Below are 22,630 nucleotides of genomic sequence, written 5' to 3'. Positions count from 1 at the left end.
AAGGCTTGCTATTGCTAAACCTATTTCTTCCACCATTGTTAAAGCCTTGTTGAGGCTTTTGTTGATCCTTCCATGAGAAATTTGGATGATTTCTCCATGAGGGATTATAGGTATTCCCATAGGGTTCCCCCATGTAGTTCACCTCTGCTATTGCAGGGTTCTCAGGATCATAAGCTTCTTCTTCAGAAGATGCCTCTTGAGTACTGTTGGATGCAGCTTGCAATCCATTCAGACTCTGAGAAATCATATTGACTTCCTGAGTCAATATTTTATTTTGAGCCAATATGGCATTCAGAGTATCAATTTCAAGAACTCCCTTCCTCTGAGGCGTCCCATTACTCATAGGATTCCTTTCAGAAGTGTACATGAACTGGTTATTTACAACCAACTCTTTAGGTGAATGGATCCACCTGCAGAATGGTCCAATGACATCTTTGATAATTCCGACAGACCATCATAGAATATATCCAGGATGGTCCATTCTGAAAGCATGTCAGAATGACACTTTTTGGTCAGTTGCTTATATCTCTCCCAAGCTTCATAGAGGGATTCACCTTCTTTCTGTCTGAAGGTTTGAACATCTACTCTAAGCTTACTCAGCTTTTGAAGAGGAAAGAACTTGGCTAAGAAAGCTGTGACCAGCTTATCCCAAGAGTTCAAGCTATCTTTAGGTTGAGAGTCCAACCATATTCTAGCTATGTCTCTTACAGCAAATGGGAAAAGCATAAGCCTGTAGACCTCAGGATCAACCCCATTGGTCTTAACAGTATCACAGATCTGCAAGAATTCAGTTAAGAACTGAAAAGGATCTTCTGATGGAAGTCCATGAAACTTGCAGTTTTGTTGCATCAGAGAAACTAATTGAGGCTTTAACTCAAAATTGTTTGCTCCAATGGTAGGGATTGAGATGCTTCTTCCATGTAAATTGGAATTGGGTGCAGTAAGGTCACCAAGCATCTTCCTTGTATTGTTATTATTTTCGGCCATGTCTCCTTCTTTTTCGAAAATTTCTGTCAGATTTTCTCCAAAGAGTTGTGCTTTAGCTTCCCTTAGCTTCCTCTTCAGAGTCCTTTCAGGTTCAGGATCAGCTTCAACAAGAATGTTCTTATCTTTGTTCCTGCTCATATGAAAAAGAAGAGAACACAAAAGAAAATATGAAATCCTCTATATCACAGTATAAAGATTCCTTATGTAAGTATAAGAAGAGAAGAATAGAAGAAGGAAAAGATAAGAATCCAAACACAGAGGGGAAGAGTGGGTTCGAATTCTTGAGTGAAAGAGGGGTGTTAGTAGATAAATAAATAATTAGAAAGAGGTGAGAGAGAAGAATTTTCGAAAATAATTGAAAAGAAAAGAAAAATATTTTTGTTTTTAATTTAAAAATTAAAGTTAAAATTCGAAAATTAAGAAAGGAAAATAAAATTAAATCAAATTAACATTTAAAACAAATAGTTAATTAAAAAGGAATTTTGAAAAAGACGAAGGTGATTTTTGAAAATTAGAGAGAGAATTAGTTAGGTAGTTTTGAAAAAGATATGATTGAAACAAAAAGATAGGATTAGTTTGAAAAAGATTTGAAAATCAATTTTTGAAAAGATAAGAAGTTAAAAAAAGAAGTTAGAAAAGATTTTGAAATTGATTTTGAAAAGATGTGATTGAAACTTATTTTGAAAAAGATTTGAAAAAGCAATTTAAAAAGATTTGATTTTGAGAATTAAACTTGATTACTTGACTAACAAGAAACAAAAAGATATGATTTAAAATTTAAAGATTGAACCTTTCTTACTAGGCAAGTAACAAACTTTAGAATTTTTGAATCAATCACATTAATTGTTAGCATTAATTTTGAAAATATGAAATAGAAATAAAAAAAAGATTTTGAAAATCATTTTGAAATTTTTGAAACTCATAAAAGAAAAATGAAAAAGATTTGAAAAAGATAGAATTTTTAAATTGAAAATTTGATTTGACTCATAAGAAACAACTAGATTTTTAAAAATTTTTGAAAAATTCAAGTCAAATATTCGGATTTTATGAGAAGAAAAGGGAAAGATATTTTTTTTTATTTTTGAATTTTTAATGATGGAAGAGAAAAACATGAAAAAGACTCAAAACATGAAAATTATGAATCGAAACACATTATGCATGTAAGAACACCTTGAATGTCAAGATGAACATCAATAATTTATTTTTGAAAATTTTTAAGAAAAGAAAAACATGCAAGACACCAAACTTAAAAATTTTTCATGTATAGACACTAACAAATTGAAAATGCATATGAAAAATAAAAAAAGACACAAAACATGAAAATGCAAAGATCAAACAAAGAAATTCATCAAGAACAACTTGAAGATTATGAAGAACACCATGCATGAGTTTCAAAAATTTCAAAAAAATTAAAAATATGCAATTGACACCAAACTTAAAAATTGACACAAGACTCAAACAAGAAACATCAAATTTTTTGGTTTTTATGCTTTTATTAAATTTTTTTGTAATTTTTTTGAAAATATTTTGGAAAAGAAAAATAAGGATTTCAAAATTTTTAATGAGAATTCCAGGAATCATGCAATGTTAGTCTAAAGCTCCAGTCCAGGAATTAGACATGGCTCACTAGCCAGCCAAGCTTTTAGTGAAAGCTCCGGTCCAAAACACTAGACATGGCCAATGGCCAGCCAAGCTTCAGCAGATACAAATCAGGCATATAACAGCTGATTAGATGAGAGTCTAAGGACTCTTACCATGATAAGTGGAAGCCTCAGTCCAAAAATTTAGACATGGCTTAATAGCCAGCCAGGCTTCAACAGATCATGAAGAAACTCTAGAATTTCTTCTTAAAAATTTTGAAGAATAGAGAATAATTCATAATTTTTTTTCGAAAATAAGAACAACAAAAACTGAAAATTAAAATAAAATTACCTAATTTGAGCAACAAGATGAACCGTCAGTTGTCCAAACTCGAACAATCCCCGGCAACGGCGCCAAAAACTTGGTGCGACGAAATTGTGATCTCAATGGCGCCAACAACTTGGTACGTACAATCGTAATCTCAATTCTTTGTCACAACTTCGCACAACTAACCAGCAAGTGCACTGGGTCGTCCAAGTAATAAACCTTACGTGAGTAAGGGTCGATCCCACGGAGATTGTCGGCTTGAAGCAAGCTATGGTCACTTTGTAAATCTCAGTCAGGCGGATTCAAATGGTTATAGAGTTTTGATAATTAAAAGATAAATAAAACATAAAATAAAGATAGAGATACTTATGTAATTCATTGGTGAGAATTTCAGATAAGCGTATGGAGTTGTTTTGTTCCTTCTGAATCTCCGCTTTCCTACCGCTATCATCCAATCCTTCCTACTCCTTTCCATGGCAAGCTTTATGTAGGGCATCACCGTTGTCAATGGCTACTTCCCGTCCTCTCAGTGAAAATGGTCCAAAATGCACTGTCACCGCACGGCTAATCATCTGTCGGTTCTCGATCATACTGGAATAGGATTCAGTAATCCTTTTGCGTCTGTCACTACGCCCAGCACTCGCGAGTTTGAAGCTCGTCACAGCCATCCCTTCCCGGATCTTGCTCGGAATACCACAGACAAGGTTTAGACTTTTCGGATCTCAAGAATGGCCGCCAATAATTCTAGCCTATATGACGAAGACTCTAATTTCACGATCAGGAGGCTAAGAGATATGCACTTAAGCTATTGCAAGTAGAACGGAAGTGGTTGTCAGGCACGCGTTCATAGGTAAGAATGATGATGAGTGTCACGGATCATCACCTTCCTCAGGTTGAAGAACAAGTGTATATCTTAGATAAGAAATAGGCTTGAATTGAATAGAGAAACAATAGTACTTTGCATTAATTTATGAGGAACAGCAGAGCTCCACACCTTAATCTATGGTGTGTAGAAACTCTACTCTTGAAAATACATAAGTGATGAAGGTCCAGGCATGGCCGAATGGCCAGCCCCCATAAAGGTTTAAGATAGCATAAAACCAATCAAAGATCAGACCTAAATACAATAGTAAAAAGTCCTATTTATACTAAACTAGTTACTAGGATTTACAGAAATGAGTAAATGATGCAGAAATCTACTTCTGGGGCCTACTTGGTGTGTGCTTGGGCTGAGCATTGAAGCTTTCACGTGTAGAGGTCTTCCTTGGAGTTAAACGCCAGTTTGTAACCTGTTTCTGGCGTTTAACTCTACTTTGCAACCTGTTTCTGGCGTTTAACTCTAGAATAGGGCAGAGAGCTGGCGTTGAACGCCAGTTTGTGTCATCTAAACTCAGAAAAAGTATGGACTATTATCTTTTGCTGGAAAGCCCTGGATGTCTACTTTCCAACGCAATTGAGAGCGCGCCATTTGGACTCCTGTAGCTCAGAAAATCCACTTTGAGTGCAGGGAGGTCAGAATCCAACAGCATCTGCAGTCCTTCTTCAACCTCTGAATCTGATTTTTGCTCAAGTCCCTTAATTTCAGCCAGAAAATACCTGAAATCACAGAAAAACACACAAACTCATAGTAAAGTCCAGAAATGTGATTTTTATTTAAAAACTAATAAAAATATACTAAAAACTAATCAAATCATACTAAAAACTATGTAAAAACAATGCAAAAAAGCGTATAAATTATCCGCTCATCAGGCATGTATAAGGCAGAGTGCATACAGAATTCCATCTCAAGCAGCATTTATATTTAGCATAAAGTTGAACTATATGAAAATAAAATGCCAAATGGAAGCAAAATCCAAGCTCTTTTGCTGATCAGACAAAGAAATCAGACCAAAAACTTTATTCAGGCATTTCAACAAGCATAACAAGTTCAGTATTCACAGGCATCAATCACAGTTAAACAATTGCAGCATCCAGAGTTCAGTCAAGAACAGCATCACACAGTCCAGAAAGTAATCCAAAATACTCAAGCAGCATCACATATATTCAATCCAGAAAACTAGAAATCATCTAACCTAAAACCATCTAGGAACTAAAGCAGAATTAAAAAGAATCAAAAAAGAAATGAAACAGGGCAGGGGACACAAGGCTTGAACCTGTAATGCAGAAGAAGAAGGATTGAAGGAAGGTGAGGGCGAGACAGAGAGGGGTGCAGCGGCACAGGGGTCCGCCACCACTGGCGGTTGCTCACCGGAACAAGGATGTGCGGCCTAGGGCTGGGCACTACGCGGAGGCAGAGACAGGGAAGAGAGAGAGAAGGGAAATGTATAAGAGAAAGAATAAAGAAAAAGAAACAAGGTGAGAGAGAGAGAGAGTGACGGCGAGGGCGTGGTGGTCGCCGGCCGTGTTTGGTCGCGGGGTGGAGGATTGGTGGTATGAAGAGGAGGGGTTGGATTCTGAGAGAAGAAGAAAGGTTTGGGGGGGTTTGGAACTGAAGCGCGAGTGTACCCCCTTTCCGAATTAACGTTCAAAAAGTGACCTATGCGGACACACACAGGGGAGAAAGAAGGGGTATGCGCGTGCACAAGATCGTGCAGACGCTGCGAACAGAAGGTGTAACGCGTCCTGTGCGGGCGCACACGAGCCGTGCGCTCGCACGTAAGGAGAAAGGAGGGGTTTGTGCGCACGCACAAAAGAGTGTGTGGACGCACAAAAGAAGAAAGGGGGTGGCGTGCGATCGCACAAGAGGTGCGATCGCTGCAACCAGAAGGGTTTGTTCAGGCTATACGAGCGCACAAGGGGTGTGCGCTCGCACATGTGGCTTTTTTTTAGATAGTGCAGCCGCACGCATAATGTGCGGTCACACAAAAAGGGAAAAGGAGGGTGGTGTGCACGCGCACAAGTCGTGCGTGTGTTGCGAGCAGAGGGGGTGTTGGGTGGTGTGCGTGCGCAAGATGCTGTGCGGACGCACAAGAATGGGAAAACAGGGGATCTGTGCGCACGCACAAGGCTGTGCGGACACACATTTCTCTGTTCCTGCAACAAAAATTTCGGCTCTAAGACACCAAACCTGATGTCCAACACAGGTTTTCAAGCCCCAAAACATCACAAAACTCCCAAAAACACATTATTTCACTAAAATTACCTAATAAACATAAAAAAGAACCCAACTAACCAAGCAAAATAGCCAATTTATTCATGAAATAAAAGCTAAAAGAGAGAAAGTTAGAAGGATATTACCATGGTGGGGTGTCTCCCACCTAGCACTTTGGTTTATAGTCCTAAGTTGGACTTGGTGAGGAGATCCTTGTTAGGGCCGCTTATGCTTCCACTCCTCCTTGAATCTCCAACCAAGTTTGCTCTTGATTTGACCTCCGGGGTCCCAATTAGGTTGCATCAAACTCATGAGAGAATTCATGCTAGCACTTAGGATCCAACTTTGTTGACTCTTAGAACATATGCCCGGATCCCATACTTGTGTTCCTCTATCACCATTGACATGCTTGTGCATTCCCCGGAATCCACTACATTGACTCTTGCACCATAATTGAGCTCTAAATGTTGGATTGGTCCCTTGGATGAACATTCTACTCCTTGGCCAATTAACATTCTTCTCTTCACCATCCGCTACTCCAAGAAAGGTTCGAAGTTGACCATCCGTTTCTATAACAGCATATTGATGTGGGCCTAGAAATCTTGTTAGAGAAGTCTTCACCTGCTCAATTCGTTCTTGCACAACTATCTTCACTTCTTGGCGGATAGAGTCTTCCTTAACCTCTTTTGAATATTCTTCATCATCACTCAAGTAAAAAATTGGAGGTTGTGTGAAGTCCACATCAACGTCTCCTTCCAAATCTAATAATGGAGGTCTATGAAGGTCATAGAAGGAATTACCCAAGTTGGACAAAAAATCTTGAATGATGGAATCCTCTTGATCAATTCCTACCCAATCTTCACTTATCTCCTTTGGCACTTCATGTTGTGACTTGACATCTTCTACTTGAATTTTCGATTCTTCTTTCACGCCACACTTTTCACTTGAGCCCACACATTCATCCACTAGAATTTCTTGCTTGTGGCACGAACGCAATGAAGCTAATTGACCCAAAGCTTTTGCTAAGGTAGACATGACTTGCTCTTGCTTCTTCCAAAACTCTTGTTGTTCTTGAATTAGCATGAAAAGTACTTCTTGTGTGGCTTGATCCATATATGAAGATGGAGATTGAGGTGATGAAGGTTAACAGTCAAACTCATGAGGATAAGGGTTTTGGTTTTGTATGTAGTGAGGGGATGGTGTGTAAGATTGGTGACTATGAAGGTAAGTGTTTGGGTTCCATTGGGGTGCATTGTGGTGATGGTGAGAAAAAGTCATCAAGAAAATATAAACAAAAACCTACTAACAAAAGCAAACAAACAACCGAAAAGGAACTATTTACACTATTAACATATTCACAACAACCTAAAGATATAACACCGTTTGCAATCCCCGGCAACGGTGCCAAAAACTTGACGCGAGTAAATTCGTCGGTTAAGAATTCCTTCTCAGTAAAGGAGAAATAACCTCGTTGCAAGTATAGTTCTCAACCAACAAGTAATGCCCGATCAAAGTTTACAATTTCTAATCTAAACCGAGAGTCTTTCAACCTTGGGTCGTTCTCCCTAGGAATGCAAATGAAATGTTACTTCTTTCAGTTGTGAAGAGGGCAAAAGGGGGTTTTCAAGCAGGAAATTAAAGATTAAACGAACTAAGCAATAAAAGAACTAAGAGATGATCAAAATTGGAATTGATGCAAGTAAAGAGAAGGTAAGAGCAAAACTAGTGAAAATGCTATAAATGCAATAAAGAGCCTCGACTTGGGAATGAGTGTCCAAGGAATCCTATCATCGCCATAACCACAACTATGGTAATTATGATGAGTCAATATCGCCTAGTCAACCCCAACCATCGAGGAGTAAGTCAAGCAAGCATAATTGACCTTAATCCATAAGTCCTAACCAACTTACCAAACTAGTTGATAAAAGGCTAGCGTCAATGGAAACAAGAGCCAACTAACTACCCAAGAATTGCCACTAAATGTTGGACATTATGACAGTAGTATCCTAGGAACTCAAACCACAAGCCAAGGTGAGAAAATCTACTCAAAATCTAGAGTTGGAATTTTCACAAACACCTTGTGTACATAAAAGTAAAACATGGGAATTTGCAATGGAAATTAGAGAACTATAACCAACTATCAACAAAACCAAACATAAACAAGCAATCAAACATAAAGGAGGCATGAAACATTAAATTCATCAATCAAAACTTTAAGAACTCAAAATTGCAATTATAAACAAAGTGCTTGAACCAAACGAAATGAAAGTAAAAGACAATGTAATTAAAGAGGAATTAAAGAGTACTTACAATTAAAGATGATTAAAATCCAAAATTAAGCTTGCTATAAAATGCTACATGAAAACTACATAAACCCTAGGAGAGCTCTCTACTCTACACTACTCCTACTCCTAATTACTATGCAAAACTATGAGGAAATTCCTAATGAAAGCTAATGTCTTGATATGTGCTGATTCTCCCCTCATATAGCACTCCAAAACAGCATCCCAGCCTTCCAAAATGGGCCAAGAGGCCTCAGAAATCGCGAAGCACGTGCATCATTAATGAAACCACGTGTTGGGACCTGTGCGGACGCATAGACGTGTGCGTTCGCACACACGGCTGAAAATTGACCTGTGCGTACGCACAGGTGCATGCGTACACACACATGAAAATTCTCGCTTGTGTGCGCGCACGCAGGGCTGTGCGCACGCACACTTCGCTGTGGGTGCTTTTCCTTGTTTTCTTCATGTTTTCTCCCTTGTACATGCTTTCTTCCACTTTTGGCTATCCATTCTTACCTCCAAGGCCTGAAATCACTCACAAACCATATCACGGCATCGAATGACATAAAAGTGGAATTAAAAATCACTAATCTAAGTATTAAAATGCATGTTTCACATTTAGGACCAAATTGGGGATCAAACACAAAAGTATGCTATTTGAGTGCTTAAGTGTGAGTTCATGTGCTAGAATCCATCCAAATCAAGTCAAAATATGTCGGAAAATATGGACTCATCAATGATTAAGGTAACATAAACGGAAAACAGGATGAAGAAAGGAGCATTCTGATGTAGATAGGTGCAATATCAGTTGCTAGTTCTCGTATGATATACTAAGGAGGTAGAAAATTGTCTCATTTTTGCTACACAATGAATGAAATTTGTAGAGTGACGAAAGACTTGGAAGCAAAGTTGGAGCAGACTATTTCATCTTAAAAAGACAAGAAAGTTGGTGATCCTTCTGTTGCAAAATCCAAAGGTGCACCAAAAGTCTGAAAAGATGAAAATAAAAGGCAACAATATTCTAATTGCAATCAAACTGGTCACACAAAAAGGAAATGTATAGAGAACTATTTAAAAAGATGTTCAACATAACGATAGAATGGTCAGCGAAGATGAATTTGAAGATGGTGATGAATCTGTTAGTATTCCAAATGATCAGGTAACACGAGAATTTATTATTACTCACAGAATTTATTATTACTTACTAGTCTAAACAACTAATGTCATGATATTTTGAGTTAATATGTACATTTTTAACTTTGTTTTTTATATGAAATTTATACTTTTGTTAATTTTGAACTAACTTTTTATAATTTTATATGAACAGACTCCTGTAACACCCTACTGGTGGACGAAATTGTGATTCACACTTTACACAACTCCGCACAACTAACCAGCAAGTGCACTAGGTCGTCCAATAATACCTTACGTGAGTAAGGATTGATCCCACGGAGACTGTCGGCTTGAAGCAAGCTATGGTCATCTTGTAAATCTTAGTCAGGCGGATTCAAATGGTTATGAGAATTGATAATTAAAAGATAAATAAAGCATAAAATAAAATAAAGTTACTTATGCAATTCATTGGTGGGAATTTCAGATAAGCGTCTGGGAACGCTTTGTTGCTTCTGAACCTCTGCTTTTCTATTGCCTTTTTCCAACCATGCATGCTCCCTTCCATGGCAAGCTGTATGATCCTCTTGGATGAAAAATACCAGGTACGATCTCTGCACGGCTAATCAACTGTCGGATTGCTCATCTCGAATGAAAAATAACATGTATAGCTACCGCACGGCTAATCATCTGTCGGTTTCCGCTAGCATCAGAATAGGACCCTTGTCCTTTTGCACACTATCACTGCGCCCAACATTCACAGGTTTGAAGCTCGTCACAGTCATCCCTTCCCAGATCCTACTCGGAATACCACAGACAAGGTTTAGACTTTCCGGATCCCAGGAATGCTGCCAATTGGTTCTAGCCTATATCACAAAGATACTAATCTCACGGACTCGGTCCGTGTATTAGATATCTAAGAGAATATACTCCCGCTGTCGTCCAATGACTACGTTGAACATCATGTAGACCGCTTGTGGTTGTCAGGCACGCGGATCTTGGCTAAGCGAGTAACGAAGATAGTAGGTGATTATCACGGGTCACCGCTTCATTCTGACTTAACTGAATTAAGTACAAGAGTCTATCTTGGAGAAGAAGTAGGCATGAATTGAAAGAAAAACAATAGTACTTGCATTAATTCATGAAGAACAGCAGAGCTCCACACCTTAATCTATGGGGTGTAGAAACTCCACCGTAGGAAATACATAAGTGAAAATAGTCTAGGCATGGCCGATGGCCAGCCTCCAAAATGTGAACAATGGTCTCCAAAGTATGATAAAAGATCCAAGATTCTGAATACAATAGTAAAAAGTGCTATTTATACTAAACTAGTTACTAGGGTTTACAGAAAATAAGTAACTAAGTGCAAATAGTTTAGAAATCCACTTTCGAGGCCCACTTGGTGTGTGCTTGGGCTGAGCATTGAGCTTTACACGTGCATAGGCTGTTCTTGGAGTTAAAGGCCAGCTTGGGTGCCAGTTTGGTCGTTTAACTCCAATTCTGGTGCTAGTTCTGGCGTTTTACGCCAGAAAGTTTTATGCTGGCTTTTAACGCCAGTTTGGGCCATCAAATCTCGGGAAAAGTATAGACTATTATATATTGCTAGAAAGCCCAGGATGTCTACTTTTCAACAAAATTGAGAGCGCACCAATTGAGCTTCTGTAGCTCTAGAAAATCCACTTAAAGTGCAGGAGGGTCAGAATCCAAAGCATCTGCAGTCCTTTTTCAGCCTCTGAATCAGATTTTTGCTCAGGTCCCTCAATTTTAGCCAGAAAATACCTGAAATCACAGAAAAAAAACACAAACTCATAGTAAAGTCTAGAAATGTGATTTTTGAATAAAAACTAATAAAAATATAATAAAAAGTAATTAAATCATACTAAAAACTATATAAAAGCAATGCCAAAAAGGGTATAAATTATCCGCTCATCACAACACCAAACTTAAATTGTTTCTTATCCCCAAGCAACTAAAAACAAAATAGGATAAAAAGAAGAGAAGATACAATAAATTCCAAATATCAATGAAGCTCAGTTCCAATTAGATGAGCGGGGCTAGTGGCTTTTTGCTTCTGAACAGTTTTGGCATCTCATTTTATCCTTTGAAGTTCAGAATGATTGGCATCTATAGGAACTCAGAATTCAGATAGTGTTATTGATTCTCCTATTTTAGTATGTTGATTCTTGAACACAGCTACTTTATGAGTCTTGGCCGTGACCCTAAGCATTTTGTTTTCTAGTATTACGACCGGATACATAAATGCCACAGACACATAACTGGGTGAACCTTTTCAGATTGTGACTCATCTTTGCTAGAGTCCCCAGTTAGAGGTGCCCAGAGCTCTTAAGCACACTCTTTTTGCTTTGGACTACGACTTTAACCGCTCAGTCTCAAGCTTTTCACTTGACACCTTCACACCACAAGCACATGGTTAGGGACAACTTGGTTTAGCCGCTTAGGCCAAGATTTTATTCATTTGGGCCCTCCTCTCCATTAATGCTCAAAGCCTTGGATCCTTTTTACCCTTGCCTTTTGGTTTAAAGGGTTATTGGCTTTTTCTGCTTGCTTTTTCTTTTTCTTTTTTTTTTCTGCAAGCTTTTCACTGCTTTTTCTTGCTTCAAGAATCAATTTTTTGCTTTTTCAGATTATCAACAACATTTCTCTTTTTTCATTATTCTTTCAAGAGCCAACAAGTTTAACATTCATAAACAACAATATCAAAAATATGCACTGCTCAAGCATTCATTCAGAAAACAAAAAGTATTGCCACCACATTAAAATAATTAGATTATTTTCAAGATGTAATTCGAAATTCATGTACTTCTTTTTCTTTTTCAAAAAACATTTTTCATTTAAGAAAGGTGAAGTATTCATAGGACATTTATAGCTTTAAGACATAGACACTAGACACTAATGATCATGTAATAAAGACACAAACATAGATAAAACATAAAGCATAGAAATCGAAAAACAGAAAAATAAGAACAAGAAAATTAAAGAACGGGTCCACCTTAGTGATGGCGGCTAGTTCTTCCTCTTGAAGATCTTATGGAGTGCTTGAGCTCCTCTATGTCTCTTCCTTGCCTTTGTTTCTCCTCTCTCATGGCCTTTTGGTCCTCTCTTATTCATGGTGGATGATGGAGTGCTCTTGGTGCTCCACTCTTAGTTGCTCCATGTTAGAACTCAAATCTCCTAAAGAGGTGTTGAGTTGCTCCCAATAGTTATGTGGAGGAAAGTGCATCCCTTAAAGCATCTCAGGGATTTCATGATGAGGAATTTTCTCATGCTCTTGTTGAGGCCCATGAGTGGGCTCTCTTATTTGCTCCATCCTTTTCTTAGTGATGGGCTTGTCCTCTTCAATGAGGGTGTCTTCTTCTATGACAACTCCAGCTAAATTGCATAGGTGACAGATGAGATGAGGGAAGGCTAACCTTGCCAATGTGGAAGACTTTTCCACCACCTTATATAGTTCTAGAGATATGATCTCATGAACTTCTACTTCCTTTCCAATCATGATACTATGGATCATGATAGCCCGGTCCACAGTAACTTCAGACCAGTTGCTAGTAGGAATGATAGAGCGTTGGATGAACTCCAACCATCCCCTAGCCACGCGTTTGAGGTCAGGCCTTCTTAATTGAACCGGCTTGCCTCTTGAGTCTCTCTTCCATTGAGCTTCTTCCACAAAGATGTCCATGAGGACTTCGCCCAACCTTTGATTAAAGTTGACTCTTTTTGAGCATGAAAGGGACCTCGGAGATCACCTTTTTCTTCGCCACAACTTCATAGAAGTGGTCTTGATGCACTTTTGAGATGAATCTCTCCATCTCCCATGACTCGGAGGTGGAAGCAATTACCTTCCCCTTCCTCTTTCTAGAGGTTTCTCCGGCCTTAGGTGCCATTAATGGTTATAGAAAAACAAAAAACAGGGCTTTTTCCACACCAAACTTAGAAGGTTTACTCGTCCTCAAGAAAAAAAGAAAAGAAAGGAAGAGGAGAAGAAGAAATGGAGGAGATAGAGGTGAGGAGTGGGTTCGGCCAAGGGGGGTAAGTGTGTAAGATGTGTGAAGTGGAAGGTGATAAGGAGGGGTATTTATAGGAAAAGAGAGGGATGGAGTTCGTGTAAGAGGGGGTTGGGTTTGGAAGGGAAATGTTTTGAATTTGAATGGTGAGGTAGGTGGGGTTTTATGATGGATGGATGTGAGTGGTGAAGAGATTATGTGTTTTAGGAAGAGGTATTGATGTGATTGGGAAAGGGTATTTGGGGAAGAGTGTTATGAAAAGGTGTGAAGAGGAGAGAAGAAGAGGTGGGATAGGTGTGGATCCTGTGGGGTCCACAGATCCTGAGGTGTCAAGGAATTCTGCTCCCTGCACCATTCTGGCGTGTAAACACCCTCTGTGTGCCAATTCTGGTGTTTAATGCCAGCTCTGCTACCTTTCCTGGCATTAAACGCCAGACACCCTTTTCTGGCGTTAAACACCCAGAATGCTGCCCATTCTGGCATTTAAACGCCAGTAACCCTGTCTTCCAGGGTGTGCTATTTTTAATGCTATTTTTTATTCCACTTTAATTTTGCAGTTGTTTTTGTGACTTCACATGATCATCTACCTAAAGAAAACATAAAATAACAATGGAAAACAAATAAATATAATTAAATAACATTGGGTTGCCTCCCAATAAGCGCTTCTTTAATGTCAATAGCTTGACAGTGAGCTCTTAGAGAGCTTCACAGAGACTCAAAGCTTAATGGTGGCCTCCCAACACCAAACTTAGAAGTTAAGTGTGGGGGCTTTGTTTGACTCTGTATTGAGAGAAGCTTTTCATGCTTCCTCTCCATGGTTACAGAAGAAGATCCTTGAGCTTTAAACACAAGGTAGTCCTCATTCAATTGAAGGACCAATTCTCCTCTGTCCACATCAATCACAGCTCTTGCTATGGCTAGGAAGGGTTTTTCAAGGATAATAGATTCATCCTTATCCTTCCCAGTGTCTAGGATTATAAAATCAATAGGGATGTACAGACCTTCAACCTTCACTAAGACATGCTCTACAACTCCATAAGCCTGTTTCCTTGATTTGTCTGCCAATTTTAATGAGAATTTAGTAGCTTGTACCTCAAAGATCCCTAGTTTCTCCATTACAGAGAGTGGCTTGAGGTTTATTCCTGATCCCAGGTCACACAGAAACTTCTTAAAGGTCATGGTGCCTATGGTACAAGGTATTAACAACTTTCCGAGATTCGATTTCTTCTAAGGTAACTTTAGTTGCCCCAAAGCATTCAGTTCATTGATGAGCAATGGAGGTTCACCCTCCCAAGTCTCATTACCAAATAACTTGGCATTCAGCTTCATGATTGCTCCTAGATACTAAGCAACTTGCTCTTCAATAATTTCTTCATCCTTTTTAGAGGAAGAATACTCATCAGAGCTCATGAATGGTAATAGTAAGTTCAGTGGAATCTCTATGGTCTCTATATGAGCCTCAGATTCCTTTGGTTCCTCAATAGAGAACTCCTTAGTGGTCAGTGGGCGTCCATGGAGGTCTTCCTCACTGGAAATCACTGCCACTTCCTCCTCTGCAGGTTCGGCCACTATGGGTATATTGATGGCCTTGCACTCTCTCTTTGGATTCTCTTCTGTATTGCTTGGGAGAGTACTAGGAGGGATTTCAGTAACTCTTTTACTCAGCTGACCCACTTGTGCCTCCAAATTTCTGATGGAGGACCTTATTTTAGTCATAAAACTGAGAGTGGTCTTAGATAGATCAGAGACTATGGTTGCTAAGTCAGAGAGGCTCGGCTTAGAATTCTCTGTCTGTTGCTGAGAAGATGATGGAAAAGGTTTGTTACTGCCAAACCTATTTCTCCCACCATTATTGTTACTGAAGCCTTGATTAGGCTTCTGTTGATCCTTCCATAAGAAATTAGGATGATTCCTCCATAAAGGATTATAGGTGTTTCCATAGGAATCTCCCATGTAATTCACCTCTTCCATTCCAGTATTCTCAGGGTCATAAGCTTTTCCTTTAGGGGAGGCTTCTTTAGTGCTGCCTGATGCAGCTTGCATTTCAGTCAGACTTTAAGAAATCGTATTGACTTGCTGAATCAATATTTTGTTCTGAGCTAATATGGCATTCAGAGTATCAATCTCAAGAACTCCTTTCTTCTGAGTTGTCCCATTATTCACTGGATTTCTTTCAGAAGTATACATGAACTGGTTATTTGTAACCATTTCAATGAGTTCCTGGACTTCTGCAGACGTCTTCTTCAAATGAAGAGATCCACCAGCAGAGTGGTCCAATGACATCTTGGACAATTCAGACAGACCATCATAGAATATACATAGGATGCTCCATTCTGAAAGCATGTCAGAAGGACACCTTTTGATCAATTGCTTGTATCTTTTCCAAGCTTCATAGAGGGATTCACCTTCCTTCTGTCTGAAGGTTTGGACTTCCACTCTAAGCTTGCTCAACTTTTGAGGTGGAAAGAATTTGGCCTAGAAAGCATTGACCAACTTTTCCTAAGATTTCAGGCTTTCTTTAGGTTGTGAGTCCAATCATGTCCTAGCTCTGTCTCTTACAGCAAAGGGGAAAAGCATAAGTCTATAGACCTTGGGATTAACCCCATTGGTCTTAACAGTGTCACAGATTTGCAAGAATTCAGCTAAGAACTGATGAGGATCTTCCAATGGAAGTCCATGAAACTTGCAATTTTGCTGCATTAGAGAAACTAATTGAGGCTTAAGCTCAAAGTTGTTTGCTCCAATTGCAGAAATTGATATGCTTCTTCCATAGAAGTCAGAAGTTGGTGCAGTAAAGTCATCAAGCATCTTCCTGGCATCTCCACCATTGTTATTGGGTTCGGCCATGTCTTCTTCTTTTTCGAAAATTTCTGTAAGGTCCTCTCCAGAGTGTTGTGCTTTAGCTTCTCTTAGCTTCCTCTTCAGAGTCCTTTCACGTTCAGGATCAGTTTTAACAAGAATGTCTTTATCCCTGTTTCTGCTCATACGAAAAAGAAGAGAATAAAAAAGAAGAGGAATCCTCTATGTCATAGTACAGAGATCCCTTTATGTGAGTAAAAGAATAGAAGAATGAGGTAGAGATAGAATGAGAAGAATTCGAATACAGAGAGAGGGAGATGGTTCGAATTATAAGAAGAAGAGAATTGTTAGTAAATAAATAAAATAAATAGAAAGAGATGAGAGAGAGAGAGTATTCGAATATTAATTAAAAAGAAAAGAAAAATATTTTTTTATTTTAATTAGAAGTTAGAATTCGAAAGTATTAAAAGAAAGAAAATAAAATTAGAATTTAAAATAATTAGTTAATTAAAAAAAATTTTGAAAAAGTGGTGAGGAGTTTTCGAAAATTAGAGAGAGAGAGAAGAGTAGTTAGGTGGTTTTGAAAAAGATAAGAAATAGTAGACTTTTTAAAATTAAAACAAACAAATCAAGTGGTTAATTGAAAAAGATTTGAAAATCAATTTTGAAAAGATAAGAAGTTAGAAAAAAGATTTTGAAATTAAATTTTGAAAAAGATATGATTGAAATTTATTTTGAAAAAGATTTGAAAAGGAAATTAAAAAGATTTGATTTTTGAAATTAAAGTTGATTACTTGACTAACAAGAAACTAAAAGATATGATTCTAGAATTTAAAGATTGAACCTTTCTTAATAGGTAAGTAACAACTTGAAATTTTTGAATCTAAACATTAATTGTTAGCAATAATTTTGAAAATATGAAATAAAAATAAGGAAAAGATTTTGAAAATTAAATTTTGAGAATTTTCCAAAAAACATGAAAGGAAAATGAAAAAGATTTGATTTTGAAAAGATTTGAAAAGATAGAATTTTTAAATTGAAATTTTGACTTGACTAACAAGAAACAACTAAAATTTAAAACTTTTGACCAAATCAAACCAAAATTTCGAAATTTATTAGTAAAATAAGGGAAAGATATTATTTTTTATTTTTTTTGAATTAATGAAGGAAGAGAAAAATAACAAAATGACACAAAACATAAAAATTTAAGATGAAAACAAAAATGCATGCAAGAACACTTTGAATGTCAAGATGAACACCAAGAACACTTTGAATGTCAAGATGAACACCAAGAACACTTTGAAGATCATGATGAACATCAAGAACATATTTTTGAAAATTTTTAAGAAAAGAAAGACATGCAAGACACCAAACTTAAAATTTTTTTTTACTTTAGACACTAATAATTCAAGAATGCATATGAAAAACAAGAAAGGACACAAAACAAGAAAATTTAAGGATCAAGTAAGGAAAATCATCAAGAACAACTTGAAGATCGATGAAGAACACAATGCATATATTTTCAAAAATTAAAGAAAATTAAAAACATGCAATTGACACCAAACTTAAAATCTGACACTAGACTCAAACAAGAAACACAAAATTTTTTGTTTTTATGATTTTATTAAATTTTTTTTTGTATTCTTCGAAAATTATTTTGGAAAAAGAAAATAAAGGGATACAAAATTTTCAATAAGAATTCCAGGATTCATGCAATGTTAGTCTAAAGCTTCGATCCAAAAGAATTAGACATGGCCAAATGGCCAGCCAAGCTTTAGCAGAGCATTACATACAATAGCCAAATTGATGCGAACCAAAAAGGCTCCTGCAAAGATAAGTGAAAACCTCAGTCCAAAAGATTAGACATGGCTTAACAGCCAGCCAGGCTTCAACATATCTTATGAAACTCTAGAATTCATTATTAAAAATTCTGAAGAACAAATTTTTTGAATTTTTTGAAAACTATATTTATTTTATTTTATTTTATTTTTGAATTTTTCGAAATTAAAAATAAAAAAAACTTAAACATAAAATAAAATTACCTAATCTAAGCAACAAGATGAACCGTCAGTTGTCCAAACTCGAACAATCCCCGGCAACGGCGCCAAAAACCTGGTGGACGAAATTGTGATTTACACTTTTCACAACTCCGCACAACTAACCAGCAAGTGCACTGGGTCGTCCAAGTAATACCTTACATGAGTAAGGGTCGATGCTACGGAGACTGTCGGCTTGAAGCAAGCTATGGTCATCTTGTAAATCTTAGTCAGGCGGATTCAAATGGTTATGAGTATTGATAATTAAAAGATAAATAAAGCATAAAATAAAATAAAGTTACTTATGCAATTCATTGGTGGGAATTTCAGATAAGCGTCTGGAGATACTTTATTGCTTCTGAACCTCTGCTTTCCTATTGCCTTCTTCCAACCATGCGTGCTCCCTTCCATGGCAAGCTGTATGATCCTCTCGGATGAAAAATACCAGGTACGATCTCTCCACGGCTAATCAACTGTCGGATTGCTCGTCTCGAATGAAAAATAACATGTATAGCTACCGCACGGCTAATCATCTGTCGGTTCCCGCTAGCATCGGAATAGGACCTTTGTCCTTTTGCACACTGTCACTGCGCCCAACATTCGCAGGTTTGAAGCTCGTCACAGTCATTCCTTCCCAGATCCTACTCAGAATACCACAGACAAGGTTTAGACTTTCTGGATCCCAGGAATGCTGCCAATTGGTTCTAGCCTATATCACGAAGATACTAATCTCACGGACTCGGTCCGTGTATTAGATATCTAAGAGAATATACTCCGGCTGTCGTCCAATGACTACATTGAACATCATGTAGACCGCTTGTGGTTGTCAGGCATGCGGATCTTGGCTAAGCGAGTAACAAAGATAGTGGGTGATTGTCACGGGTCACCCCTTCATTCTGACTTAACTGAATTAAGTACAAGAGTATATCTTGGAGAAGAAGTAGGCGTGAATTGAAAGAAAAACAATAGTACTTGCATTAATTAATAAAGAACGGCAGAGCTCCACACCTTAATCTATGGGGTGTAGAAACTCCACCGTAGGAAATACATAAGTGAAAATAGTCTAGGCATGGCCGATGGCCAGCCTCCAAAACGTGAAAAATGGTCTCCAAAGTATGATAAAAAGATCCAAGATTCTGAATACAATAGTAAAAAGTGATATTTATACTAAACTAGTTACTAGAGTTTACAGAAAATAAGTAACTAAGTGCAGATAGTGCAGAAATCCACTTCCGGGACCCACTTGGTGTGTGCTTGGGCTTAGCATTGAGCTTTACACATGCATAAGCTATTCTTGGAGTTAAACGCCAGCTTGGGTGCCAGTTTGGGCGTTTAACTCCATTTCTGGTGCCAGTTTTGGCGTTTTACACCAGAAAGTTTTAGGCTGGCCATTAGCACCATCTTGGGCCATCAAATCTCAGGCAAAGTATGGACTATTATAAATTTCTGGAAAGCTGATGAGCGGATATTTTATACGCTTTTTGGGGTTAATTTCATATAGTTTTTAGTATGTTTTAGTTAGTTTTTAGTTTATTTTCATTAGTTTCTAGGCAAAATTCATATTTCTGGAATTTACTATGAGTTTGTGTATTTTTCTATAATTTCAGGTATTTTCTGGCTGAAATTGAGGGAGCTGAGCAAAAATCTGATTCAAGCTGAAAAAGGACTGCTGATGCTGTTGGATCCTGACCTCTCTGCACTCGGAATGGAATTTCTGGAGCTACAAGAGTCCAATTGACGCGCTTCCAATTGCGTTGGAAAGTAGACATCTAGGGCTTTCCAGAAATATATAATAGTCCATACTTTGCTCAAGGATAGACGACATAAACTGGCGTTCAACGCCAGTTCCATGTTGCAGTCTGGCGTCCAGCGCCAGAAACACGTTACAAGTTGGAGTTCAACGCCAGAAACAGGTTACAGCTGGCGTTGAACGCCCAAAACAGCCCAGGCACGTGAGAAGCTTTAGTCTCAGCCCCAGCACACACCAAGTGGGCCCCAGAAGTGGATTTCTGCACTATCCATCATAGTTTACTCATTTTCTGTAAACCTAAGTTACTAGTTTAGTATTTAAACAACTTTTAGAAATTTATTTTGTATCTCATGACATTTTAGATCTGAACTTTGTACTCTCTGACTGCATGAGTCTCTAAACTCCATTGTTGGGGGTAAGGAGATCTGCTGTGTCTCGATGAATTAATGCAAGTATTTCTGTTTTCCATTCAAACATGCGTGTTCCTATCTAAGATATCCATTCGCACTTCAACATGAATGTGATGAACGTGACAATCATCATCATTCCCCCACGAACGCGTGCCTGACAACCACTTCCGTTCCACCGTAGAATGAATGAATATCTCTTGGATCTCTTAATCAGAATCTTCGTGGTATAAGCTAGATTGATGGCAGCATTCAAGAGAATCCGGAAAGTCTAAACCTTGTCTGTGGTATTCCGAGTAGGATTTAGGGATTGAATGACTGTGACGAGCTTTAAACTCGCGAGTGCTGGGCGTAGTGACAGACGCAAAAGGATAGTAAATCCTATTCCGGTACGATTGAGAACCTGCAGATGATTAGCCGTGCGGTGACAGCGCACCTGGACCCTTTTCACTGAAAGGATGGATGGTAGCCATTGACAACGGTGATCCACCAACACACAACTTGCCATAGGAGGACTTGCGTGCGTGAATCAGAAAACAGAGGAAAGCAGAATTTTAGAAGACAAAGCATCTCTAAAACTCCAACATATTCTCCATCATTGCACAATAAGTATTTATATTTATGCCCTCTCACTTTTTACAATTGAACTTAAAAAACACTATTATTGGCATCCTGACTAAGAATAATAAGATAACCATAGCTTGCTTCAAACCAACAATCTCCGTGGGATTCGACCCTTACTCACGTAAGGTATTACTTGGACGACCCAGTGCACTTGCTCGTTAGTTGTGCGAAGTTGTAAGAGAGTAATGTGAACATTGACATTACAATTTCGTGCATCTAGTTTTTGGCGCCGTTGCCGGGGATTGTTTGAGTTTGAACAACTAACGGTGAATCTTGTTGCTTAGATTAGGAAAAATTTTTCTTTTTGGTTTAGAGTCTTCTAATATTGTTTTTGGTTAAAATTTTCTTTTTAAAATCCTTTCTTTTAATTTTTCAAAAAAAATTTTTTTTTCTTAGTATTAAAAATACTTTTTCAAAACAAGTGTTACATTTACTGCCCAATTGGCTGGAGCGTTGGTCTGTGTTCTTGATAATTGGGTACCTTCTTGTTAAAATTCTTTTTCAAAAATAATTTTTACATTAAATCTTGTGCCAAACTTTAAGTTTGGTGTTTTCTTGTTAATTTTTCTTTGGTTTTCGAAAATCTTGTTTTGGTTTTCTAAAAATTTTAAGTTTGATGTTCTTTCTTCATGTTCTTGTGTTCTTGTGAGTCTTCAAAGTGTTCTTAAGTTTTCCTTGTGTCTTGATCTTAAAATTTTTAAGTTTGGTGTTCCTTGGTGTTTTCCCTCCAAAATTTTCGAAAACAAGGAGCATTAGATCTAAAAATTTTAAATCTTGTGCTATCTTATTATTTTTCTCTCTCCTCCTTAAATTCAAAAATATCTTTTCTCTCTATTTTAAAGCAAATTTTCGAAATTTATATTTAAAATTCAAATTTTCATTTCAAAATTTAAAACCTTTTTCAAAAATCATCATATCCTTTTCAAAACTTCCTAACCACTTTCTCTCTCCTCATTTTTTCGAAAATCTTCACCTATTTTTATTTATTTTATTTTAATTTATTTTATTTTCGAAATAAATAAATAAATAAATAAATAAAAATAATTTTTTTTTATTTTACATCATCTCCCTTTCTCCATCATGGATCTAAGTGGAAATGAACAGTCCAGAAGGACTCTGGGGTCATATGCTAACCCCTCTACTGCTTCATATGGGAGTAGTATCTGCATACCCTCCATTGGAGTCAGTAGCTTTGAGTTGAATCCTCAGCTCATTATCATGGTGCAGCAAAGCTGCCAATATTCCGGTCTTCCACAGGAAGAACCTATAGAGTTTCTGGCACAGTTTTTACAAATTGCTGACACAGTACATGATAAGGAAGTAGATCAGGATGTCTACAGATTATTACTATTTTCATTTACTGTAAAAGACCAAGCCAAGAGGTGGTTAAATAACCAACCTAAGGCCAGCATAAGGACATGGAAACAGCTGACAGAAAAATTCCTGAATCAATACTTTCCTCCAAAACGGATGACACAGCTAAGGCTGGACATCCAAGGCTTTAAACAAGGAGATAATGAATCTCTTTATGATGCCTGGGAGAGATACAGAGAGATGCTAAGAAAATGCCCCTCTGAAATGTTTTCAGAGTGGGTTCAGTTAGACATCTTC

The 22,630-nt window shown here is 37.7% G+C and overlaps 2 non-coding genes across 2 annotated transcripts; both read left to right on the top strand.

The window, feature by feature from the left end:
* The first annotated feature begins 490 nt into the window (after positions 1 to 490).
* On the top strand, positions 491 to 594 carry LOC148577063 (small nucleolar RNA R71). Its single transcript, XR_015903958.1, has one exon. It is a non-coding gene; the product is annotated as a small nucleolar RNA R71 (small nucleolar RNA).
* Positions 595 to 15,740: 15,146 nt separating this feature from the next.
* LOC148577062 (small nucleolar RNA R71) lies at positions 15,741 to 15,848 on the top strand. Its single transcript, XR_015904090.1, has one exon. It is a non-coding gene; the product is annotated as a small nucleolar RNA R71 (small nucleolar RNA).
* Positions 15,849 to 22,630: the final 6,782 nt, after the last annotated feature.

The sequence above is a fragment of the Arachis ipaensis genome, chromosome B1, assembly GCF_059453495.1.
Source record: "Arachis ipaensis isolate K30076 ecotype BB chromosome B1, ASM5945349v1, whole genome shotgun sequence".
NCBI lineage: Eukaryota > Viridiplantae > Streptophyta > Magnoliopsida > Fabales > Fabaceae > Arachis > Arachis ipaensis.
Note: the sequence above shows the minus strand (reverse complement) of the source record. Positions and strands in the feature narration are given on the sequence as shown.